Source organism: Mus musculus, chromosome 17 (assembly GCF_000001635.26).
Source record: "Mus musculus strain C57BL/6J chromosome 17, GRCm38.p6 C57BL/6J".
Taxonomy (NCBI): domain Eukaryota; kingdom Metazoa; phylum Chordata; class Mammalia; order Rodentia; family Muridae; genus Mus; species Mus musculus.
Genome location: NC_000083.6, coordinates 51424931 through 51452582, shown reverse-complemented (window position 1 = coordinate 51452582; position 27652 = coordinate 51424931). Strand labels below are relative to the sequence as shown.

At 42.8% G+C, this 27652-nt stretch overlaps 1 long non-coding RNA gene across 1 annotated transcript; it reads left to right on the top strand.

Moving 5' to 3' along the window:
• The first annotated feature begins 4313 nt into the window (after positions 1-4313).
• C330011F03Rik (RIKEN cDNA C330011F03 gene) lies at positions 4314-27374 on the top strand. Its single transcript, NR_046166.1, has 5 exons — positions 4314-4388; positions 16746-16801; positions 17917-18029; positions 18105-19453; positions 26618-27374. It is a non-coding gene; the product is annotated as an RIKEN cDNA C330011F03 gene (long non-coding RNA).
• The last annotated feature ends 278 nt before the right edge of the window (positions 27375-27652 follow it).

The window sequence follows — 27652 nt, the reverse complement described above, 5'->3', positions numbered from 1 at the left end:
GGCCCAGCAGGTGAGGATTCTGGGGGGTGGGGGGGGTGGTGGATAGATTCTAACCTTGACGTTCCTGGGGCCCAGCAGGCCCCCTCAGGAAGGCAGGAAAAGGTATGGGCTGCATGATGGATCTCAGGGGACAGCTGGAAGCTCACCCCTCCTCTATTCCAGATGTCTCATAACATCATATAGAAAAAATTCCCCAAACTAGGGAAAGACATTCTCATACAGATACAAGAAGCACACAGAGCTCCAACTAAACAAGACCAAAAAGGAAATACCTGGCAATATATCATAGTCAAAACAGTAAATGTACAGAACAAAGAAAAACATTTAAAACTATAAGAGTGAAAACAAACAAACAAAAAAACAAACAAGAAAAAATAAAACCAGAAGTCACATAAAAGAAAGACTATTCGAATAGCATTTGACTTTTCAGTGGAAACTCTGAAGCCAGAAGACTCCGGAGCAGCAGAACTCAACTCTAAGAGAACACATCTGCCGATCTAGACATTGTACCCCACAGAATTGTCTGCCATCGTTGAAGGAGAAAGAAAAACTTTCATGATCGAAAAAGCCCTCAAATATTTACATACACTCGCATGTGCTTGTGTGCATACACACGTACACACACAAAACAAAAATAAAAACAAAAGACAAAGAAAACAAAAAGAAAAAAGAAAAATATACTAAACAGAATCCCAGAAGCAATGCTCTGAACTGAAGAGCAAAATAAGCCAAGGACTCTACAAAGTAAACAAATGAAGCCATAATGAAATGACTCTGGAGCCTTGGGAGTTGTCCTCTAGAGGTATCCATTGGGACTAGGCTCCAAAGCGCTGCAGTTCGATGTGTTGTGGTTTCTTGTGATCCTCTCCATTTACTATAGAGGCTTCTTTCAAGGGTGATAGTGGCTGCACCAAACTATTTGATATAAGGATAAGCTGTAGAATGTAGTAAGGAATCATGCCAGTTTAGGAAAGCAGAGGTAGTAGGTTGTTTTCTAAGGTCCATGACTTCAAAAGCCGCTGGCAGCTGGCTATGTTTCCAGTACCAGCATGGTTTTCCTCCTGTTGAGTGGGCCTTAAGGCCAATCAGATGGCTATGAGCATGTGAGTGCTACTTTTTACATCTTCATGCACATCTCGCCATCCTGGTAAGTGTTGTGGTTCATAGATGTGTTCGTAGCTGGGCAGAAATGTTTATTTGCTGCCATCCCTTGGCTGTTTGTATTGTATTTTCTAGAACCATAGAAGGTAGACCACAGACAAGAGGCTTTCAGGTCAGACCCAGTTCTAGTTATCTGAATCCAATGTTCGAAGCATACTGAGCCTATTGTAATAGGGACTCACTCTTGACCCCAGAGAGGCAACCAGGAGTTACATCTACAGCCTATATTGTATTGGGATTACTCTGACCAACCATCTAAAGGGAGGTTTATCATGCTCCGTACTGGGGTTTTTGCTAGTCTGTGGTTCTTGTGAGGAGCATTGTCAAAGTAGCGTGGTTCCTTTTAAGGGGTGTGTGTGTGTGTGTGTGTGTGTGTGAATAAAAAATATATAATTCTTTGAGGCCTTATTAAACAACTTTGGTGTGATTCTTCTCTCCTCCCTCCTTTATACACATCCCTCCTATCTTCCCCATTGGAGCCTCCCTCTCCTTTATTCGACATCTCCACGGCATAACACCCGAGTCCTTTATTCCACTCCCTATCATCTTTTCCCATCCATGACCTTTTTATATTCCCATCTTCTGTGGTTAGTCCATGTTGCATAGTCACATATGCAGATTTGGAGATAGGGAGTGAAGATGGGAGAGAAAATGTGCCATCTAACTTTCAAATATGCATTATGTCATTCAATAAAATCATCTCTTGGTTGATCCTTTTACCTGTAAACTTCGTGACTTCAGTTTTCTTTATGGCTGAATAATATCCTATTGTGTATATGAACAATATTTTCATTATTCACACTGAAGGACATTTAGTTTATTTCCATTTCCTGGCTATAGTAAACAGGGAGCAATGACAGTCCCTGGCTGTTTCTTCCTGGTTGGGATAAGGAAAGTTACAACTGCTAGCTGGGTGCCTTAGTGGTCCCAAGCAGGCCCTGGAAGTTGTTCCTGGAGAACTACTGGTCGCTAGTATAATATGAAAGCTTGGAAGTGTTGGTTCTGATACCAAGCAATGCAAGCAGCAGCAGCAGCAGCAGCAGCAGCAGCAGCAGCAACAGGAAAAATTAATTCAGTGGCCAAAGAAAAGGTCAAGCAAGCAAAAGATGAGATTCTCTTCTGACAAACCCTTTTTATCTCTAAGCAAACACTGTCAGAGTTGGCGTTAGGTGGAGTGTCTTGTCTGTTATATTGAGTTTAGCATAGACGGATTTTTCTTTTACATATTCTATCCCTTTAGTCTCTTACCAGATACACACACACACACACACACACACACACACACACACACATGATTTCATCTACATCTTTTCTTTTCTTGAGTGCCCACAAACAGATGAGATGTTTCCTTGGTTCAGGAACCATTCCCTTCCCATCCATGACAACACCTGTACCAAGCCTTGTATTGAGGAAGCATTTGACAATGCTGTGAAATGAATTAAGTCACTGGATGTCACTATTTTAAAGTCCATTCATTGGCTTAACGGACTGTTCTCTATGGGAGGTGATGACTGGCCTTGCCAGCAATAAGTAAATCATAGATAATAAGATAAGTCACCAAAATAAGAGACCAAGAGTAACTCAAATATACTTGGTTTCCAACCAGAGAAGCTAAATGGCTTCATGAGAAACCACTCCAGTTCAGCTCCTATCTTGAAAGATAATCTTTGCGTTTCCACAAATGTTGAGTATAAAGGAAGTAAACTTTTGAGAGCTACATTGGACTAAAACTCTTCTGGTTGGAAGGAAGAAGCATGTATTACAGAAAACATAAAAACTGGAAAATAAAAGATTCACACAAGCTATATGGAATACATGCTTGCAAACCTACATATGAAGTCACGAAATTGCTTAAGCAATGGCACATTCCATTATGCAATTTTCCATTATTCCATTATTCCAATAACTCCCAGTCTATCAGACAAAATCTACTGAAACTATGATCCACATTCATTAAATAGCTTCCAGAAATTTCTAGGGCAATGTTGTGGTTCTTACATAGTAATAACCCACTCCAATAGTATTTGTGGACTCCTTTAAGATGAGTAAAAGTGGAAGAATTACTTTAAACAAACTCACAGTTTGGCAGTGATGGTACAATCTTTTAATCTCAGCACTCAGGAGGCAGATCTCTGTGAGTTCAAAACCAGCCTGATCTACAAAGTGAGGTACAGGACAGCCAGGGTTGTTATGTGGAGAATTCCTGTCTCACAAACAAACAGACAAACAAACAAGCAAAACTAGTAAGAGATACATATTCTTGTATACTAATTTTGTCTTCATTTTTAATATACATATATAAGCACACACATGCACACACACACATAACCATATCAGTCAGTCATTATTCCATTTCTTAGCAGCAAATGGCTACAATAATGCTAGATTCCCCCTTCCAGTGCTTTATGATCATGAAGCACTCACACAGATGCCATTATAACCCATATAGTTATTCTCTACCTAGGTTTATGCTCACCAACATCTCTTTGCCAACAAAGTGAGCACTTGGCTTTAATGAAATGATTCTTCTCTTAGTTTCTGAAATTACAAAGGAGTAAAAAGGTTAATTTGTATTATGAAAAACCTAGAACAAAAATGAAAGGTGGATTTCTAATATAGGATATAGAGTTTCTGACAAGAAGATACCTCTTTCTACAAAGTCTTATTTGATAAAACTACAAGTGAGTCTCTAACCCAGCATCCTGTTTCTACTTGTGTTTCCTTCTAACCCTGCTCTTAATTAGAATTATAAAGAGAAGAACACACAACAGAAGGCACAGGAAATTCTACAGTGCTAACAGACCATTTATAGTACAGAGAAGACTCTACCAAATTAGGGAGTGGAAAGGATTGGTTGGTCAGGGAAGATCACTTGAAAATAATATGTAAATAAAAGTCTAAGGAACAAGTAGACATTAAGCAGTTAAGAAGATAAGGATAAAATGTCCAAGGCTGTGGGAAGCCACATATGCCATTACAAGGCCACCACCCATAAGTTTGGGTAAACAACCAATGTGTGCATGTGCAGTAGAGTTTTTTGCTGAGTCACTGCCTGACCCGAGACATGTAAATGAGGTACTGAAAGCATAACCAATAAGGTGTAGACACGCCTCTCCTAGGCCTATATAAGCAGCGCCAGTTCTGGGGCTCGGGGTCTTTTCACCTCTGCAATCAAGCTATCCCAATAAATGTGTGCAGAAGGATCCTGTTGTGGCGTCTTTTAGCTGGTAAGTCGGGCGCTCACACAAGGCAGAGCAAATAGCAGGTTCAAAGGCCCAGAATATGAAACTGAGCAAGAAGGGAGGGAACAAGAGAAGGCAGGGACTTGGCAAAGCTGTTGAGATACTTCAGCAAGATGATCCTTTCACTCTCTGGGGCTGAGTAGGAAGGAATTGGGCAGTAGAGGGTTTAAGGAATGCTGTGAAAGAAGACAATGGGATTTGGCTTCTCAATGACTCCAGGAGGAGAGAGAAGCTGTTGTAATACATTCCTGCTCAGCCTGTGTTCTACATGGTGGCACCATGCACAGACATAGAATACTGTGCTCTGTCTGAAGTCACTGAGAAGTGTCCTGATTCTATACTGGGTCTTGAATGAATAAGACTAGATTGGATGGCTGAAGATCATAGGCCTCATCATGGAAACGTAATGGTCGTTGGCTCTGTACTAATTCACCGTGTACTCATTTAGTCGGACATTTTCTCCCTTACCATACACATGCACCTAGTGAAGGAGAAAAGGGTCTTTTGGGACTGGAAACATGGTTCTAGTCTAAGCTCTGCCACCTAGAAGCTTCATGGTCCTGAGGTCCTATTGTTGTTTCATGGTGTAATGGTGTGAATGCTAGACCCTTATCTAGCAGTCCGAGTCTCGGCACCAATGTTATGAAACATAATGGTGGCAAGGGGGTACCTGGAGGGCCCATGCAACATATCTGGTTAAAAGGAGGTTTATTTGGAGGAAGGTATAAGTGTGAGGGCCTGGAGAAGGGGTAGAGGCAGACAGATGGGAGCAGAGCCTTAAGGGCAAAGAAGGGAAGACAGAAAGTGACAGAAAGAAGGGCATGGGCAGGGGGTAGGTGCAGAGAGACAGAGAGACAGAGAAGCAGACTGACTGGGAACATGAAAACAGAGAGACTGACTAGGAACATCTGGGAACAGAAAGAGGGTGGCAACTGAAATAGCGAGCAATCTTTTTATATCTACCCATACCTGGCGGTGGCAGGTGATGGCAGCAGGTAATGACATTGCTAGGAACTTGGAGGATTCCAGTGGAATTGCTTGCACGTTAACATCTGAAGAACATACAGATTTATATCTCCAGGTCCCTATTCTTTTTTAAAAGATTATTTTTTATTTTCATTATGTGTATATGTGTATTTATGTATGCATGCAAGTGCATGTGCCCCTGGAGGCAAGAAGAGACATCAGATCCCCTGAATGTGGAATAGTAGGCACCTGTAGGCCACCAGAGTGAACGCTGGGAACTGAACTCAGCAGAGCCCCCTCCTAACTAACTGCTGAGCCACGGCAGAGCCCCCTGCTAACTGCTAAGCCATCTCTTCAGATCTCCAGGTACCAATTCTTATTGTTACAGTTAAGCCAGTATCTGTTCCACAAAGTTTAGTCTTGAAAAGTAAGTTTTATAAAGTATTTAGAGCTTGTTTCTTTTTTAATCTAGCCCAGCTCCCCATTTATTTTGAAGAGGCTAAAATATAAAAACATAAAACTTTTATAACCAAGAAAACATCGATAAGCACTTGACTTTGAAATTATATTATTGTTTGTTTTCCAGCATTGTTTTGAATTAGCAAAACAAGAAAAAGTAGTTTCTGATGTCTTCCTTCTGGAAGAACTACAACACAGATCTCATTTCGTGGGGTGATTTCCTGGTACCCAAGTCACATGCAGAAAAGCCATCTGAAATAGCTTTCAGAGACTGTTTCTTTCCACTGTTGTGTGGCCAGCAGCAGTGACCTGAGGCCACAGGGAACAAAATCAAAGCAACGAGGCTGCCACATCACATTTAAACACAAGACCCATGTCCAATGGCTTCTTGTCTCAATGCCACCTCAGACATGTTGGCACTATGCCCAGCACATGATAATAATAAAAGCTCTCCTTATCAAATCCCCAGGAGGGGATGAGCACTCCAGATGGATCTTGGCACTCAAACTACAATTTTCACCTCAACTCTACCAAGTAGATATTTTTCAGCCCCATTGTACAGGTGAGAAAATTTCGACTCAGAGGGTAGCTTGCAGAGCCCCTTCACAGGTGGAAAGCTACTGAGCCCGGGGCTCAGACAGAAGTCACCTGATGTCACAAAACGAGCTCTACCAGCCTGTCTGTATGGTTTCCCTATCAGCATTCAGCAAGTACCATGAAGAAAAAGGAGTTTGCGAGAGTTGCTGTCACGTCCTGTTTCAGATCAGCTCCCTGTGACAATTCTGCTGGTTGAATTGTCACCATTTCCCCGGTTGGAATCTGCCTTACACATTAGGTGCTGAGGCTCCATCATCTTGTTTTATCCTGCAGGTAGGTCCCCAGCACCTACCTCACCTTCATTCTACTTCATTTTCATATATTCCCAGAATACCTACATTCCCTGGTGTAAGACAGATGGTCCTTTTAGCCAAGTGTCTGGGCCCCCTCTATAACTGTACCCATTTCTGGTCTGAGCTGGGGCAGTCTCTTCTTTCCGTCCATCATAACCTGCTCAAAACTCTGCAAATGAGTTCCACATCTGCTGTTCCACAACGATGCCTTTAGAACCCAGCAGATGACGAGCACAAGTCTCATTTAGCAATTAAGTTTCTCCATGTTGTTCAGCAGTGTGCTTTTAAAATAAAACCACATTAGTTACTTTGAATTGTTTTATAGCTTTTTACTTACGGTGATTAGTTGTTTTGTTGTTATTGTTCTCTTTTGAAAACTTGACCCAAGCTAGCATTAGTTATCTGAAAAAAGAAAACCTCAATTGAAAAAAAAAATGCCTCAATTCGATTGGCCTGTAGGCAAGTGATTAATGATTGATGTGGATGGTCCTAGTCCCCTGTAGGCACTGACACCCCTGGGCAATATGTCTTGGGTTATATAATAAAGCAGACTGAGCAAGCCGTGGGGAGCAAGCCAGTAGGCAGCACCCTTCCATGGCCTCTGCATTAGTTCCTGCCTTGAGTTCCTGCTGAGTTCATCTGCTCAGAGATGGATAGTGACCTGGGGGCTGTAAGCTGAAATAAACCCTTGCCCTCTCCAAGTTGCTTTTGGTCATGGTGTTTATCACAGCAACAGAAAGCAAACTAGAATACCTCTCATTGTCCCACAACACTGCCTATTTGTGGTGGAAAGGAGTACAAATATTTTCAGGACAGGACAGACAAGTCCACAAAAAACTCCCTTATTTCTTCCTGACAATGATCATGGTAGCAGCTGAAATTCACTCAGCACTTGCCCCAAGCATGCTGTGCTAAATGCTTGGCATTCTGGAATCCACCGCTCTTCCCACAACTTCATTATCGTTATTGTGAAGACAGAAAAGGGGCTACAGGAAGTAAGACCACTCTCTTAACATTCAGTGCTCAAAAATGAGTGGCCAGGCCCAGCCTCCACATGTGCTGCCTCCACACCCTGAGCATTGTTTTGCTTTCCAGCTCTGTTTACCTATGCCTTCTGTCCTGTCACTGTGAGGGTTTCATAAGAAGAAGCCATGGCCATCAATGATACTTGACCAAGAGGTGAACTTCATTAAAAGAGCTGATGGGTAAGAAAGGGCTGAAATAGTTGAGTCCAATGCTAAGTAAAACACGAAACATGAAAGACACTTTGAAAACACTATTGTCACCTCTCACATAGCAGAAGTTGAAGAGGGGCTGGGAGCATGGCTCAGTGGTTAAAGCACTTGCATTTGATAATAAAGACTGGAGTTGGGATCCCCAGAACCCAGTGAGTGCTGGGTGGGCAGGGCAGCCCACCTGTAATTCATCCTCAGAAGGCAGAGATAGCAGCTCCCCAGAGCAAAACTGACTACTGAGATTAGCCACATCAGTGAGGTGAAGATTTGAGAGAGCCTGCCTTAGTTATAGGTGGAGAGAAGTCAAGAATGATTCTGACTTCAACCTTAGGCTTTTAAATGCAAACCCCTCTATGTGTGTGCTTATGGGTTCACACAAATATACCTATATGAAGAACACACACACACACACACACACACACACACACAATGAGGAAAGAAACTAGACAAAGAATGTGACCCTCTCAACAGCAGACACTCTCAGAAAACTAACTCAGCCTTCTTAGAGGAGAAGTTCTCTGACTACAGGGCCCAAGGACCTGAGGCAGGCAGAGGATGTGTTGGCTGGTAATTAGGGGCAAGCAGTTTGGGCAGTGGGTTTTGTATCTTTGTCCTTTTCGAATTTTAAAGCAGATTTTTAAAACACAGTGTTCTGTATGGAAAGGAGGCTGTCTTCATTCTCTGGAGCCTCACTTTAAAATGCTCTGGGCTTTGGTTCTCTGAGCCCATCATTTGTTTTCATTGGTTGACTTCTGCACAAGCTTTTGTGATCCAACTGCCATCAACCACCTTGCCCTCTCTTTTCCTTAAAGGGCACACAGACTCCAGACTCTATGAGCTCACCTCTTCCAGGGGTGGATGACCTCTGGAATCAGATTGATGGTAGAGGAGGCCCTGAGTTTCCAGGGTCAAGAAGAGGGAGACAGTAACTGCTTCCTTGTGGAAGCTTCCAGGGATTTTTCAGAGGACCAAAATGATGTTCTCTTAACCTGGTGTACATTTTTGGTTGCTAACTTAACTACATCTGAAATGACAAAAACTCCAAACTGGATCAAACTTGTGAGGGAGTTTTCCTTAATTTGAAATGGGAAGATCTACTTCTAATCTGGATTTTTGACGTGGGGAGACATACCTCTAATTTAGGTCTTTATCGCTTCTCGGCCTTTTGCCTAAGATCAAATGTAATTCAGGTCTTTGAGGTGGCCACACTTTCTGCTAGAAGCCTAGATATGAAGGAAGCTCTGCTCTTTGCCTGCCTGCTCTCACCTCACTAGCAAGTCCATTCCTGGCATTAAAGTCTACTTCTTCAGTTTCTCTGTACACAATACAGACCAGCTGAGACATCCAACTTCGGACTGAACAACTTCTAGACTCGTGAACCTTCCAGTCATAGACAGCCATTGTTGGATCCACTGGACCTGTAAATCATCCTACCAAACCCCTTTCGTTTATAATCCCCTGGAACTGGAGTTGCAGAGAGTTGTGAACTACCATATGGATTCTATGGATTCTGTGAACTGCACTTGGGTCCTCTGCAAAAGCTGAGCCATCTTCCCATCCCTTGATGTGCTATTTTTGCTAGTATAGCTTAGTCTATTTTGAAGTCAGGCAATCCTCTTTTGTTTTTCTTCTTTTTTGTTCAAGAAAAAAAAATAACTCAATGGCTTTGTGTCTAAGTGTGTGTGTGTGTGTGTGTGTGTGTGTGTGTGTGTGTGTATGTGTGTGTGTGTTTATAGATTTAAATCCTCTTCTCCTTTTTGATAAAGATTGCATTGAACCTGCACCTAGTAAGAGGATGTGTCTTACTTTCATTTCTTTTGCTGTTATAAAATACCCTGTCAAAAGCAATTTAGGGAAGAAAAGGTTTATTCAGCTTACAGTTTCAGGTTACCGTCTATCATTACGCGGCAGGAACTTCAGTCAGTTAGTGATTTCAAATCCACAGTCAGTGGCACTCAGAAAACCACACCCCATCCGTAGTGATACAGGCAGAAACACAAATGTGTCCTATTGAACATAATCCTCTGCTTGATCTCAGAGCTCTTCAAAAGTCCATGCACCAATATTGGTCTGGTGCTAAGTATGCTGCCCAAGGTCAAGGACTGGGTGGTAGGAATCATTTCTTCACCCTCAAGGCTGACACTGACCTGAGTCTCAATGCCTCAGAGGATACTCGAAGGCTGGTGCTAATACAGACAAAGTACCTGTCAGTCCTACCAGTGTAGTGGTCTCTTCCTAATGACAGAGATGCTCTGGAGACACCATCTGGGCTTCAACACAAAGCCCTGTACCATTGGGTATCATTGTCCAGTCCCACCCCATATTCTTAAACGTCATCCCCCTCATCTGCTACTGCCTGTAGTTGAAAATGACAGAGGTAATTTGTTCGTCGATTCTAGTGGTTTGGTCCATAGATACTGATCTATTAGTAGGGGTCATGGAGCTTCAAACTGCCCTGGGTTTTGTGGATGATCTGGTAATGAGATTCAAGACTAAGGACTGAACTTTCTTTCCTTCACCCAAGTGAATGGTGCCTCTCCGCAGAGGATTGCTTCAGGGAGTGAAGGAGGGGGATAGATGAACTTCCTGTCGTCTTCAGTTAAGCGTTTAGGTCTGTTACACTAAAACCAAGCAGTACAATGGCTTACCTGACTTTCTTCACGCATAGGGAAGTGGTTCGGTCTTAGAACAATTGTTCACCTCACCATGACTAGGGAGGGAGATTATGGGAATACCTTTCAGATGCCATCTTGCTTTGCCCTGCTTCATAAATTGTGAATTTGATGACATCCTCTACCATGGAAAGAAAATTCTTTCTGATTTGGTTTTTAATAAAACATAAAAAATAAGACAGCTTTTTGCTCTGGCTTCCCAAACACGTACATATAATCTAAACAATCGGAGCTATTAGATGTTCTCTCCCTTACTTCTTAATAAACAAACACAAATATCCCAAAGGTATTGCCCAGTCTCCTGTAAAGTTTATTACATGGGCACCTAAGAAATTCATCTCTAAATGACTCTCCCTCAACCACAACCAATGTGAGCAATTATTTATGTCCCAAAGAGATAAGCCAAGTACGGTATAAGGCAATAGTCTTTAAAAATAAGGGTTCTAACAACGTTTAGCCAGAGTCAAGTCCTAATACAGACCTCTAATTCCAAACTTTGCCCCTTTAGCAATCTGAGAACCAGGTCTCTCGAAGACCAAGAGCCTCAAAGGCAAGCCTTGGGAGGAGACAAAGCCACTGTCGGGCTTTTCAATGCATTAGGGAGCTTTCATGAGTGACATGCTTTTGGTCTTTCCTTCACTGTTTTTAATAGGGTGAAATTCTGATATGTGATTAAGTAAACACAGTTTTCAAACTGTACATTTTCTCAAGTCTAAGTAAATGGCATATATCTAGTCTATAATCAACTTTTGTCAGAACCCATTCCTCGTCACTTAAAAACCATAGGGTTTGTGGCTGTTATTCAAATCCCTTTATAAAGAAGAAAAATATCAGTAAGTTTTAGTGTGTTACTGTGATTGTTCTCTGCCAAAAAGTTCCATTTTTAACTCTTTACTCCCTTCCCCTAGTGTTGTGTAAAAGGACAAAGTAATAGCATTCTTTAAACCTAAGTGTTAACAGTATAATGAGCAGGGCCAGTTGAAGTACATCGTAATTGCTAAACAGGACTAAGTTTACAACAACTCTGTGACTGTCTACAGAAAAACACAAAGTAAAAATAGACCTAGACAGCAGAGACATCTGTAGCTGTGACCTGAGAATCCTGTTTTCTCTAGTGCCACACCATGAATCAGTGGGTGGGAACAGACGCCTTCTTGCTTCTCACGTGCCCACACTATTTGTGTGAGAACGCTATTGTGTAACTGGCAAACATTTCCCAAATAGTAAAGGCTCACAAGCCACCAGCAGGGGCACACAATCAGGCTGTATTAGTTTCTGCCACATTACTAAGTGAGGGTAATCCCACCCACACCCCAATTGTACTACACAATTTGTCTGCAGACCAATGGAGTTATATGTAGGTGATCAAAAGTTGTGAGGGTTATCTCTAAGTTCAATTAGCTAAATTATTTCTTGCCATTTCAAATTATGGCCTATGGCTCCACAAGGTATCCATTTTCACAAATTTAAAAGTGAGGTCATTCATTTCAGACATCAAACCTCCACTAAAAAATAAACTAAAACAAGTTCAAACTCTGAGAGGGACAATGAACAGGGTGGGCTGGAACCCTTGCAGGCTTTCTGCAGTCACCCCTTTATCCGCATTTGCTGGTGAGTTTTAATAAGGTCCCCCATTAAACAGAACACTTTGGAGCAATGCTTCTCAACTTCTTTCCCAAGCAAAGGGGGTTCTGCATGAATTTGAGAAATGTTGGGGTCACAAGGCTCATTCACATGTAAAATGCATTGTAAGTCCTGAGTAAATTTGACTTACCTAGGTTAATTTAGCCGAGCCTCTTTCCCCAAAATTAAGGGGCCGCATGTTACTCAGCATGGTATCTCATTAAGAAACCTTAGAAAGCTCAGGTTTAGAGAGCCATGCCAGCTCTCACTTCTGCTGTCTTCCAGATTCAAAGCCTGTTCTAAAGGGAAAGAGGTGGCCTTGTGGAGAGGGGACTCTGGTGCCGAGGGGCCTCTACGGAGAGATGTGGGCAGTGGATCATGCCACGGGACAGAAAACCTAGTGGGGTCGAGTGGATTCAGGAACCCCAGCAACTCTCATCATTGAGAACAGTAGGCATTTAAATCTACTTCCGAGCAGGTTCTTGTCCTGAAACACATGACCATGACATATCATGAGGAGGACTGTGACAATCAGTCACATAGACGCAGCACCCAAAGCCCCTCCACATGAAGAAGGGCCATCCCTAACATCTTAAACCGACCCCAACTCATCCCAAAATGTTTAAAAGATCCTATTCACGAGGAATAAAGTGCACGAAGTTATTTCACCAAAGACCGGTTGAGAGTGCCTGAATCAAGAGCATCCTCCTGATGCTTTCAGCACTGGAAGCTGCTTGAGCCTACCTACAGCAGCCACTTCCTGTTCAGTGGCTCCTAGCCACCCGCTGTGTCCCACTGTCTGCCTGACTCTGGGACAGCAGCTGCCCTGGAAGAGGCCCAGCAACCACCTTGCTTTGGCTCCCCCTCGGAAGCTGCAGCTTTTTGACTCCTCTGGCTGGGCCAACACCCCACAGATTCCTGTAGATAGTTCCCAGAGCACAGACCAGCAGAGTGGAGGATGGGGACTCTACAGTACTGAAGATGTCACTGGTTTTATGTCAAGTAAAACTTCTTTGGACGCATAAGCCACTTGCTCATTTTGAATGTGAACTATATACTCGATGCTATGTTCTACCCTAGGTCACAGAGCAGCAAAAGGTTTTGTGAGCGATGCTGGATTGACCTGTATGCCAGTTAGTTTCTGTCAACTTGACACAAGCTATGTTTTTTAGATCAGAGGGGAATTTAGTTGTAAAAAAATGCCTTCACCGGATTGTAGACAAGTCCATAGGGCAATATTTTGTTAGTAGTAGTTGATGTGGAAAGGTCCAGCCCACTGTGGGTGGTGCCATCCCTATGCAAACGGTTCTGGGTTGTATAAGAAAGCTGAGCAAGCTGTGTAGAGCAAGCCACTAAGCAGCGTTCCAAGGTCTCTGATTCAGCTCTAGTCTCCAGGTTCCTGCCTTGACTTCCTGCCCTGACTTACCTTTATGGTGGACTGTAAGCTGTGAAGTTGAAATACTTTCCTCTCCCAAGTTCCTTTTGGTCATAGTCTATATCTTAACAACCGAAAGCAAACTAGGACAACCAATTACTGTAACTTGCAAAGATGCTTCATTGATATTCAACATCCAAGCTTACTAAGTCTTCACTTGACTAATAATATATCTAAAGTGAAGTATTTTAACACTCTCACACTAGTAAACCCAATTCTGGGCTGTGCTAATTTAAATAAGATGGCCCCACAAGTCTCTGGCCTTTGAATACTTGGTCCCCAGTTGGTGGCTGTTTAGGAAAGAATTAGGAGGTTTGGCCTTGTTGGAGGATGTGTGTCACTGCTGTGGCTTCAGGTTTCAAAAGCCCACACCATTTTTCAGTGTGCTCTCTTCTCACCCTTCGTGGGTCAGATTGAAAACTCTCAGCCTCTGCTCCCCTTGATGCCTGCCTGCTTTGCTGCTCCCATTATCATGGTGATAGATTTTCTGCCCCTGTGGAACCGGAAATCCCAAATAACCCAGCACTTCTTAAGTTGCCTTGGTGTTTCATCACAATAATAGAAAAGTAGCTGATACGCAGGCTCTCCACAGCAAAGATGCATACTCGATTAATTACACCAAGCCTTAGGGATCTGACTGTCCTCAGGGGACATGGGAACAGTACAGCAGCCACCTAATAAAGCTGTGTTCGTGTCCTAGGCCTCCAGTTCCTTCTCGCATTCCGACAGCAGCTCCATCATCAATATGATTCAGTGAGGACCTAGCATAGCAAAGCCTTCGCTCCAAACTGCTAAGTTTGCCAGAGCATATGGGATTATAAAAGCAAATGTGTATAGTGCATAATATTATGTCACATTACCGGGCACATTTTTTAAAAAGGCAACACCCACAGGTCTGAACAACTTTGGTTTTATGCAAATTCTGCAAGCACTGAGTCGAGCTTACATGTCACTATTTTGTTGTTGTTGTTGTTGTTGTTGTTGTTGTTGTTGTTGTTGTTGTTGTTATCAGCACAGCGTCCTGGGAGGAGTCTCTCTCCCTTGGCTTTGCAGTTATTAGCGTCTTACCTTTGCAAACACTCTTGCCACTTCCGGAAGGGTTTGTAGCTCTCCACAAGAGTCCTCAGTGCACATTCTTCTTTTGTGACTGGCAGAGAGGAGCTTCTGTGAGTACAATGATATAACTCCATCCTCCTTGGGAATTCAATATTCGGTAGCATTGATGCCCAGCCCAGCACGCTTTTTATAATCATAGCCATCATCTTTTTATTATGTCTTGGACTTGAGGAGGCCTGAAAGCAGATGTAACTCATGATGACCTGACTTCAATGGGAGAATGAACCAGGTGGCTAATTGTCTCTAAAACAAATACACTGATAATTAGCAGGAGAGCACAATGCAACAGAAGCCTAACCACCAACCTTTATTTAAGTTAAGCAAATGGTGAGCGAACGATGCAGCTGCATCACACTTTGACAAGTTAATAAGGGAGCCATACTTCATCTCAGCTGCCTCCCCAGCCAAAGCGTGCCCTTAGGACTGGCATCCGCAGCACTGAAAGCCATCCATGCTCACAGCCAAAGCCTCTGCTCTGAGGACTTTCCAGATCCAGAGTTTAAGGAAAGCTGGAGTCAAGGCCAAGACAATAGAAAGTTGATGAGGTCTTGCCCATAGACACTGGAAGCGCTGGTAATTGCAGCTAAGGTGCTAATTTAGTGACATCAGCACAAACTTTAGGATTCTTCAGTCTGGATTGACTGATGTCTGGTTAGGAGTTCAGAAAACATTTCCTGGAAAAGCTCAACCTGAATATTTTAGGCTTTGAAATCTCTATGGGCTCAGTTGCCACTACCTACTCTGCCATTTTAGTGCAAAAGACAAAATGAAAATAAATGACTGTATTCCAATAAAACTTGATTTATAGACATTGAAATTAAACCACATAGAGTTTTCACATATCAAAATTATTGCTTATCTTTTGGTATCTTTTCAACCATTTATAAATATAGGAATAGTTTATTTACTTACAGGCCATACAAAAGTCAGGTTGAATTTGACCTGCTTCAAGTCTGAGGTTAATCAATGGTGCTTGAGTTAAGAACTCAGAGATAAGGTTAGTTTCACTCTTTTTTTTTTCTTGCTGATCTATTCCTTAGCTAGGCATTGGATTGAACCACAGCTTCAGGAGAAATATATTCAAAGTATTCAGATTGAGAAATGCCTAATGACATTCTGCTGTGCAAGCCATAGGTCCAGAAGGGCCAAGACTCTCAAAAGAGTTTGAACTTAGCATTCCAGCAGATCAGTGTGGGCTTAAACTGAGAGACTTTTCCTTGGGTGACTCATCAGTGGATAGATAGATAGATAGATAGATAGATAGATAGATATTCTTTTTGACATTAGTCATAATAGCCAAGTTATGGGATTTGATGTGCATCAACAGAAGAGTAGATAGAGAGATTAAGGTACATTTACACAATGGAATATTATTGAATGAATCATGTTGTCTACAGGAAAATATGCAGAACTAGAGATTATTATATTAGGCAAATTAAGCCAGAATGAAAGAAAGACTCAGCACGAAAATATTTTCTCTATAAATATAACTTACATTTTTAAATACACACCCACAGACAGACAGACAGACACACCGACATGACATGAAGAGCGGGGGATTATTTGGGAAGAGGAAAAGTACCAGTGGAGGGGGGAGGTAGGCAGGAACATCAGAGGGCAACGAGGAAGATATGATTAAAGTATACAAGGAAAAAGTATGAAAATATAATAGAAGTCATTATTTTTGTACAACGAATAGATGCTAATTTAAAAGGGGTGGTTAAGAAAGAATTATTTATAGTCTCAGAAATATGATTATATCCAATAATAGTGATGTCCAAGTGACATTGTCAGTGTTCAAAAGTTGATGGTCATATTTTATAAATTATTACATAGTAAGATGTTGCATATGGCTATATATTATCATGGGAGGACATCAGATGGGTGGGAAGTCAAGCAATACTAGAACAATAGAGACAACGTGACTCTTTTTCTTTTAATTTCAGGAAATATCTACAATGGCCTAGACATTACTGTTCATCTCATGAAGGCAGCCATATGAGTAAGTCTTCATTTTGAATTCTTTTGTACTTCTGTCTTAGTTAGGGTTTCCATTGCTGGGAAGAGACACCATGACCAAGGCAACTCTTATAAAGGAAAACATTTAATTGGGGCTGGCTTACCAGTTCTGAGGTTCAGCCCATTATCATCATAGCAGGAAGCATGGCAGCATGCAGGCAGACATGATGCTGGAGAAGGAGCTGAGAGTTCTGCATCTTGATTTGAAATCAACCAGGAAATACTGGCTTCTGCCTTGGGCAGAGCTTAACCATAGGACCTCAGAGCCCACCCCCAAAGTGACTCACTTCCTCCAACAAGGCCACACCTACTCCAACAAGAACACACCTCCTAATAGCACTCCCTGTAGACCAATCATTCAAACACAAATCTATGGGAGCCAAACCTATTCGAACCACTACAACTACATTCTAGAATTCATTCACTCAGTACAAACTTACTAAGTGATTAGTATATCCCAGGATATCTTTGAGAGTGGAAATGTTATATCTTATCATCTTTTATAGACAAGACCCCAAAGAAGATAAGAGCCAGAGAGAACGAGCCAGGGAAGCTGGGACTGAGACGTCATCTAAAGTCATGTAGGTAGCAACTGATATCAATATTTCACATAGCTCTGCCATCTCACTACCACTTCTCAACACTAGCCTTCATTACCCTCTCACAACTCTTCCAAGGGGACAAAGGATAAAACACTAAAACCTGCAAAGTTCTAGCTTAGTGACCCAGGCCTGTAAGGCCACCTTCTAAAATGGAAGAAAAAAAAATCAAAGTGATGTAAAGAGACTTTATTTAATATGAAAAAATGTTTTAATTAATAACAATTTCATCTTATCCTTAACTCTCATAGAGCTTAAACTGCACTACATTGAGGCAATGTGGAGATCTCTTATCAAGCAGAGAGTATTTTGTATTTTCAGTCATGTATAACAAACACAGTATCAGAATGGTGTTGATGAAGAAGCAGAAAGTAGACATTGCTATGGTTTTGAGTTGGGTGATGTGTTCAGAGGCTGAGCCATCTTCATGTATTCTGGCTGCTTCTACAGTTTTTGAGGTTATAGATCCCCAGTGAGGTTCAAACATATTAAATTACAGGAACTTAAGCAGGATCTTTGGAAATATGCACCTACCATCTGAAGACTACATATATTTCAGCTAAGAGATCTATATACTTCAAATGAACAAATGATTTGGATAGCACATAACAGGTAAGTCTGATGTTGAGCAGTTGCTCTTGGGGAGTCTTTGTGTGAATTTAACTTGATGTGGCTTTACCTACACAGACACCTCCCCCGAAGCACTTCTGTGAAGAAAGCAATGGCAGCTTTAACGATGGAGAGGAATCAGAGCCCAAAAGAACCTGGGAACTGATTCCATGCTGGTCTCTTCTGCTCCTTCCCTTGTCTATTGAGTCTATTTCATTTCCTGCCTCTATTTTTCCCATTGATATTGGGCAATTCTCTCCCAAATGCCTAAAATAATAGTTCTGTCGTGTAGCTGGCTGACAATCCGTCATACAATCAAAACCATGCTGGCCAGATATGGGCAACCGCTTCTCAGCCTTTGCTGGCCCATCTGTCACTCTCCATACATTAGTTGGGAAAGTATTTGGTGATCAGAGACTATCTAGCAAGCTTGAGCACATGTGCACACCATAACACACACACACACACACACACACACACACACACACACACACACACACACACACCGAGTATGGAATTGTGTGTGGGGTATATATTTATCTAGAACATAAGCCAATATTTTTCAACAACAATCTTACCTATGTTTATAACACCATTTGCAGCTGTCTTAATTTCAAAATAAACTATTCCTTCCCCAAACAAGAGACACACTGAAACGTTACCATAACTCCTGTTTTTCAAAATACCCTTATTTGTACCCCAGAGAGACCCAAGCTGGGGCTCACATTCACACAAGCCCGTATATACTCAAAGGAACAACAATATTTGAGACAAAAGGAAAACCTAAAGACAGTTGCTTTAGTCCTTAATATAATGCTTATTTTTTTCACATTAATATGTAAAAATTCCCCAGGGGCTAGTTACAGGCTTGCATTGCTATTTTTATTTTATCAATAATAATTATGTTTTTTTTTTATTGACTGCTTCTTTTCCAGGGAACCCAAAGTGTATGCAAATCCTTTATCTTTTCCCTTATGCCATCTTTGAGGCATAGCCAAGAGGCAGATCATTTTATCACAATCAAAAAAGATAGAAATTAGTAGAGATGCCAGCACAGAGAATGGAAACTGGTCCTGGATTTAGTGCAAGATTTTACTACTGCCCTCCCTGAAACACCCGTCTCTCCAACCATTGCCTCTCTGGCAGAACCTTTTGAAAGGTTCGTTTAGTTATAACTTTTCACTGCCTGGGCTGCAGCTTGTGGGAGCTTGGTTGACCTATCCCTCCAACCTTCTTTTATACCACTCTCTTCACTTAATACTCTGCACTGATACCAGCTGCCTAAGAGTTGGGTACCCTAGAATCATCCCCACGTGAGAGCCATGTGCTATGATGATGCCAAGGAGATGAGCAGGAATATGAGCAAGTGGGATGAAGAAGGAAGGGACCAAGCCAGGAAAGGAAAAATCATCTATCTAATTTCAAAGGTGAGCTCTGGGGAGATGCCCTTATGAAGGACATAGATCATTGGTAAGGGCTGGAACATACAGTCTCAGAACTTCTGGCTGTAAGTGAAGTCTGCCATCTCGAAGGCAGTTGTCCAATTAAGAAATGTTGAAAGGGAGAGGACACCAGCAAACGTGTGTGGGGGTGGAGCCAGCAGTGACGCCGTATACCACTACGGGCACTCTGTTCCTAAAGCACGCCGTGAGGGAGTCTTGAGCCTTCAGCGAGGTCTCTTCTCTTCTGCAAGTCTCTTCTTAGTCCTCTGCTAAGGAGATGTCACTGCCTCAAAGCAGTCCCCTTAACTTCCAATTCTATTTTCCCCTATAAATGAGGCATCTCTATATAGGAGTCCATCAACCAACATTTCCAATGCACTACTACAGCCATAGCTCTTGTCAGTTGCCCTTTGCCTGTTGCTTGCTCACTCTGAAGTGGAATTTCAAGGACTGTGCTCCCCTGCATCCTGAGCTCGCACACTAGCTTCCAATACCCAGGATGCACTCGTTCAACCTTACTTTTCAAAATAAGAAAGAAAATTCAAGTACTCCACTGTGGACAACAAGTACAGTTACTTAAATTGTACTTATATACAGGGGTGGGGTACAAACCTGCAAACAGCTGCAGGAAGGTTACAAGTTCAGCACCAGCCGAGGCTATATAGCAAGGACAGTCTCAAAAAACAAAACTTAAAAAAAAAATAGAAAATATTCCTATGTGATGAAAACTCTGAAATCCATAGGAATATATTTATAAACAAAGGGCTAAGATGATTGCAGTATCATCAAAACAAATACCTTAAAGAGGAAGGTTTATCTAGGCACTAGAGAAATGGCTCCATTGGTAAAGTGCTGGCCTAAAGCACATGAACCTGACTTTCATTCCCAGAACCCACATTAAAAAGCCACGCATGGTGGCACACTTTTGTAATCCCAACAATGGGAAAGTAGACATGGGTGGCTCCCTGGAGCTAGCTGGCCATCCAACCTAGCCTACTTGATGAGCTCCAAGCCAATGAGAGACACTGTCTAAAAACACAAGATGGCTAGTTCCTGAGGCACCTACACACACAGTTGAGTGCTCACACACACACACACACACACACACACACACACACACACACATGAGCACTTGTACATGTGCACACATGCATATGAACACAAAAATAGAAGTTTGTCTATATGGAGTGGAAAAGTCAACAAATGCTAAAAATGAGAAAACTAAAAAAGGATTTGGGGTGGGATGTTGCTATTTTAGTAAACCAGATTGTTTCTAAATTAGGTACGGGAACTTCTTTCACACATAATGTTTATTTTTACATTACTCTCCCCCTTAAAAATAAGGTGTTTAGCATGTGAGCCGAGCTTCCTTGAGCTTCCTGTGGTAGATGGATACAGAGACCCAGCTCTCCCTCCTGTAGCCAATAGGAATTTGTGGTGCCCCATGTCCATAATTATCGGTTCCCCACCCTTGAATCTGGGTTCTGCTGCCAGTGGAATGACAGTAGCATACTGATGCTCTAGTTTAGATCCAAGGTTTCAAGAGTCCTTCAGTGTACCCACTCTGTTCAGTGGAACACCGCCACTGGCCTGCAATCCAGTCAGAACTGACGTGCTAGATGGAGAAGCACGGTATATGGAGCCAAGCTGGTTTATCCCAGTCTGCAGAGACTAGCCAGGTCTGGTAAACCCTCCTGCTAATCAGAGGGGCATGAGTGAGCCCAGTGTCCAACCCAGACAGGCAGACCTACCCAGCAAAGGCACAGGCATGTAAAGTGTAGTCCGTGATGGTTATCTTTAGGAATTGCATGGTAAGATTTTATCCCATGAGGATAAACTCTGTTTTATGCTAGAGAACACAGTTGGATCTGAGTCCCAGAACCACGTTTTGGATCCATTTTCTGCTCCCCATTATTGCTATGGTTGCTTCCAAGTGAACTGAAGACAAGAAGCTATCTCAGGTATGTTTAGTAGAGGTGAGTCACTTCAAACACCACTACTGGCAAGTGCCAAGACAACAGCATGTTTAACTAGCTGATATTTTACTGAGTCGTAAGAAGTGAAGTTTACTTCAGAAAAAAAAAGAAGGAGGAGGAGGAGGAGGAGGAGGAGGAGGAGGAGGAGGAGGAGGAGAAGAAGAAGAAGAAGAAGAAGAAGAAGAAGAAGAAGAAGAAGAAGAAGAAGAAGAAGAAGAAGAAGAAGAAGAAGAAGAAGAAGAAGAAGAAGAAGAATCCTGCCTGGTCCCATCCTATTATACCAATCAACCATATTCACTAAGACTTGCAGACTTTACTCTTGACTTATAAATAATTAGCTACGATTTAATAGTAAGAATAGGATTAGTGATTCACTGTTAGCGCCCTTGTCTTTTAAGCTAGAATTGTACATAGGATTTTGTTCTCATTGTTGCTTTTCTGTAGATCAGCTGCTCTTTCATTGTCCTGTGCAAAGATAAAATCTAGGCACCTGCCAAACCTGAAAAAGGGAGAGGGAGAAATGGGAAGGGGAGGGAGCGAAGCTTTGTTCAATAAGACTGATCACTGGCCCACATGAAAAAGAATAGCAAATAAACAACCTGCCACAAATTGAGGTGTACACGCAGAGGTATAGACCTTTAACGCATATTCCAGTTGCCACGGCTACCATTTTGCAAAATGAAGTGATGAAATTATCAAATGAAATTTTGGCTGCGTTTTTCATGGGGGTGCAATGCATTCTTTTACAGATTGCTAGCCTTTCCCTCCACATTTGGGTGTGAGGTTTTCTGTTGTAATTGTGTATCATTTAAGGGAACTGCTCATTCTCAGGTGTATTTTTACTATGTCAAAGACGGGATTTTTTTTTTTAACCCATCCTTTATTTCCGTTTTCCTTTGTCTTCTCCTTCTAAATGACTAAGTCTATTTGTGTATAGTTTATGGATTTATAACTAAGTAGAAAATCATGTTGCTTCCACATGAGAAGTTTGGGAAATCGGGGTCTGCGCCTTAGGATGGACATAATCTATCATGGTATTAGCCAAATTTTTGAGCTGTAATTTAGAAATTTTAAGTTGTATCTAAAGCAGAAGACAGTAGGGTAAGGTTTTTCAGTGGTGATCCCACGATCGCCCAAGGGGCTGTTACAACACAGATTGCTGGACCCATCCCTAGTGTGTCTGATTCAGTGTTTCTGGGCTGGGGCCTAAGAATTTTAACAAAGCCCCAGGATGAAGCTGATGCCAGTTTTGGGGATAACACTGAGACCTACTGAGCCAGGGAGAGGTGGAGGATAGGGGCCAGGTCCTTGAGGCATATCAATAACGTGGAATTTGTGTGAAAGTATAGAATTTAAAAGATGACATGTTCTTTATTATGCAGGCTCCCAGCAAGACACAGTGGTATAGTTGGATAGACTAACTTTGGAGAGTCTAGCAAAGTGACTATTTGCTAAGGCCAGGCAGGGATGAGGGAAGCTGATGTGAAAAAGAATAGGATTGACAATGAAGGAGCTGGCCCAGTACTGAGGCTTGGGGAGTGGGGGTAAGAAGGGTTGCATTAGGGAAGCCTGAGACAATTAGAACCATAGGACAAAATGGCAGGATCCATGGCCCTCAAAGGATAACCTAGATCTTCCCAGACACAACCTGGCAGGAAGAGACCCTGAGTGTCACTCACCAACTGCACTCCAGTGTCAACCAAAAGACCGATCTTTTTAAAACATGCAAGCCTGCAACTCTAACTCTAACCACCACTCCAAGGAATATTCCAGAGAGTCACACAAATAGTTACATATTTAAAAAGTTCTTTGGGGGCTCAGGAGGCAGTACAGTGGGGAAAGCAGCATAAATGTGATTCCCTAGAAATCAGGCTTCGGGAGCCCAGAGAGGAACAAGAGTGGACACAGAAGACATCGCAATGTGTGCATTTGCTCTGGTGGAGGAAGCAAGGATCCAGGAGAATGTAGATTACTTCGCAATAGTTTCGTAGTGTGACCTAACCAGGTTCCCCGAGTCTAGCTCTTACCAGAATGCAACAGATCTGTCAGCCAGACTGCATTCTTATTGAGAGGGCTGGCTTGGGAAGTTCTACCACCACGCTTTAAGTGTGCTGTGATTATGGGCCTACAACTCCCAAAGGCCGTTCTTCTTCATCAACAGGTAGGTGGATGCCTTTGCACACATGGTGCACAAAACAGCCTCTAGTTTCTCTACCAGTCAGCAGGAGAGCAGAGGTGACATGGAAAGAGAGCCTTAAGCAACCTAAACTCTGGGGTGTCGTCTCATATCTTGTCTTCTGCAATTTAGAAACGAGTCATAGGTCCCAACACACATAGGAGAGAGAATCAGACAAGGGCATGAGTAACACAGGTGGGATCACTTAAAGCTATCGTGGAATAACAACATTGTTAAGCAGAATTAGGAATTAACACTTTATCCAAAGCCAATCACGTGTAACATTTAAAGGAGGTATTAAATGGAGGGGCAAAGCAGAATTTTATTTCTTTGTTCCAAGGCTTCTTCTACGTCATACAGAGGGTGGATGGAAAATGCCAGGGGGCAGATCCACAGCTATTGCTCTTTAGGAACCACCATGCTCTGCAATGCTCTAAGGTCTCCTGACCCACAGGGCTGTATTTCTCAGCAGATACAAGATGATGAACTGTCAAGTTTAATAGCATAGCGTCAGCATGAAGGATAAAGATGTAGCAGAAAGACTATTTTGGTTAGCAAATATTTGGACTGGGTCTAACATAAAATCTAAAACAAATTCTGAGTTTAATCTTCTCCCCTTTACAACATTTATGTGTGTGGAATAGTTCCTTAGACAACGCTTCTCCTCAAATCATCTGGCATGTACTGTACTCCCTAGCACGTAGATAACCTTGGAGTTTTCTTGCCCTCCTCTCACCTCTGGGCCTGTCTGGAGCCTAAGAGTGAGAGTACTGCAGTAGGTACAAGCTTTCTTGTATCATCAGCCTTGTAGTGGTGTCCTGCTATACCAGGATCAACCGTTATGTTTTCAAGATGTTTGAAATCCAGGTGTTGAACTACTATTAGCTTGAAATCAGATATAGTGAGAGCATTTACACCACAGAGATTGGCAGGTGCTATAAATCAGCCCCTCCCTCCTCACACCCTCCCCCCACCCCCAAGCCTACAAACATGTTGCTAAACGTTAGCCAGTTCATTGACCCTTTGACACATTCAAACCTCAACCCTAACCACAGCTCTAAGACATATTTAGAGAATCACCGAATATTTAAATATAATAAAGTTCTTTGGGACTGGAGAGATGTCATTGTTGGTAGAGCATTTGCTGAGCAAATATGAGAACCTGAGTTCCATCCCCCAGAACCCATGTATTTCAGGTATGATGATGAGGCACTCAGAAGGACTTTGTCTGGAGGGACACCCCAGCCTGACCCCCCCCCCACTCCCACCCCCACTCCCAGTCCTCCATGACTGGAGTGACCTACCTGACTGGAGCTTTGGGAGAGGCTCTTTGGAGTCAGCCTGGCAGAGGACACCATGCATTCTAGGCTGTTCTCTGAGCCTTGAGACCGCCCAGCTGCCTGTGTCTTGGAGGAGGCTGGCAGTGGGCAACTGTGCCAGTACCTGGGGCCAAGCACTGATTTCACTGGGGGAAAAAAACCAAAACAACAACAACAACAACAACAAAAAACCAGTCAGCCACTGATGTGACCCACATTCTCCAATCAGCTATATTAGAAATCAAGGCAGATTGCATTCCTCTCCTCTAGCATGTACCATTCACCCCAAATGTAAAAGGATGAGAAAAGGGTGCTGTTCATCAGCCTTCTTTGAGCCCCCAACAGAACCCAGCAGGTGGTTTTGTTGTTCTGTTTTCCTGGAATTGAAAACTGCTGAAGAGAAAAGAGTGCATGGGATACCGTTCATTCTCCCACCTCTCTATCCACAACCCTCGTTGTGGACCCTGAGGACACCACAGGGACTGGGGGTGGAGGGAGGAGGGAGGGGGCGGAAGCAAAGGACGGGTGTGATTGCTCCTCTTCCTTGGATTTCCCCAGCTGCATGCAGCTAGAGATGGGTCCCTCTCTCTGGCACATTTGGCCCGTGCTCCCCATCCTTATTTAATGGATAAATGTTATAGCATTTGGGGCTTAAATAATTTATAGCCATCAATGGAAAGGAACACAAGGTGAAGGGGTTCCAACCGAAGAAACCCTTTAGTAATGGCAGGCTGGGGAGAGGCATGGCTATCAGCTCTTAATTACATTCTGTTTTCTTTTGGCTGACTCTGGCTTTCCCTTTACTCGCTCCTTGAACACATATTTAAAGTGAAAATATTGAAGTGGAGAGAGCTCCTACTCGGTGCAACTTTTTCTCGTCCTGCTGGAGGCCTGGAGGACTCTCTCCTAACTCCGTCCCTTCTCCTCGTCAAGCGGCACCAATTAGACACCGTCTAGGTAGAGAAATAATTTGCCTAACTGCATACGAAAATGGCCCACATCAAACCCTTTAAGAATTTGGGTTCTCAATTATCCAGCCTCACCTCTCCTGTGAAGCGATAATTAGAGTCTAGATGGTATCGGGGACTACCAAGGGCATCTCTCCCAACAGCCGTTTAACACCTAATCAAGTGCTAAGGTCGTAAATTATGCATTTCTCAACAGCATTCAGACCCATTTGAAAACAATTTGAAACAGTTCAAGAGTTCCTAGATGGTGTTCGCTGGGCTGCGGAGGGGTTTCAGTTTCTCGAGGCTTCGAAGGGTCCCGCTCACCGAGGAATCACCCACTTAGCAGACGCTAAGTGGAAGGCTCTCTCAACCCTCTAATTGCTTACTGATCATCATTTTTTTTTTTCAAACGGACAGTGGAGCATTCCCCACACCACGTAAGGGAAAGAGGAGAGTTTCTCGGGGTCCACGCACCTCTCAAGGGGGCTGGTAGGCAAAAGAAACTTAAAATGTGGCAACGATTACAAAGGAAAAGCCTTTACAACCTTGTGTTTCTGAAGACATTCCCAAAACTAAATACAAAAATTGGAAGTTCAGTACTGAGAACTACAAACGCAGTTTTCTCACCTCTGCCTCAGGGGGAGAAAAGTATTCTCAGAGGGTGGGCATGGAGGATGTAGGGGAAACTGTGACAAGAAGGCACACGGGAAATTCACTCACTCTTACAGGGGTTGGATCTCCTGCCTTCCACCATCAAGCCCTTATCTGCGACTCCACCAGGAAGTCTGAAGCAGCAATCACCGAAGTCCTATAGTTCGCAATGGAATCTCCATCTGTCAGCCCTCCATCACCCCTCGCGTCTCTGCGCAGGTATGGACCTGGGCAGCAAGGACTTCTGTGACAGCTCCTCTATCGCACCCTTCCTTCTCTCAGTACCAACAGGCCTGCTTCTCTCCATGCCTGTCTGAGAACCCACTTACAAGCTCCTCTTGGAGAGAGAAATAGTATAATTGGAAGCATGCATTACACCATGTAATTGACAAGATAAGGATGCACCCTCAGTCCGGCTCAACTCAATTAGAATATTTTTACTGCTTAATTTGGTCTGAAGAATCTTGCAGGAAAAACAAAACCTGCTCTTATAGCAATAGGCGAAGCCCAACAAACATGCACACATTATCCCCCTGCTGCATGCGTCTTGGTAATGGGTCACCTCCCTCAGCAACTGGACGTCCTTTGGTTAAAATGCCCTGAGCTGTTTGTGCGGCAAGTACTTTGAGCCCCTCCAAAATCAATGACCTTCTTTGTGCCAGTATACCGGAAGAGAAAAAAAGAGGGAGAGAAAGGGAGAAGAGAGGAGAGAAGAAAGGAGAAAAGAGAAGACCATGTATGCTGAGTGATACTTGTATTCATAGTCCTGTGAGTTTCTGTTTAAAACAAGAAAAGACTTGGCTTTTGTACTATTAAAGTTTTACCCTTGCTTCATGTATGATGTGTGGGCATTCGTTTGTCATTGTTCACACGTGAAGGTCAGAAGACAACTTGGAGTTGGTTCTCTCCTTCCACCTTTACATGGGTCCCAGATACCAAGTCCAGATCATTAGGCTTGCATGACCAGCCCATGGCTTGTTTGTTAGAATAAATTGGTTAACATTTTCAAAAAGGACCATTTGAAGTTGTTGTCAGGTAGTAGAGCAGGCTTATGCAAATGAGGCAAAAATCAGAGAGGAATCCCGAAGTTTAGGTAACATCCATAGAGTGGT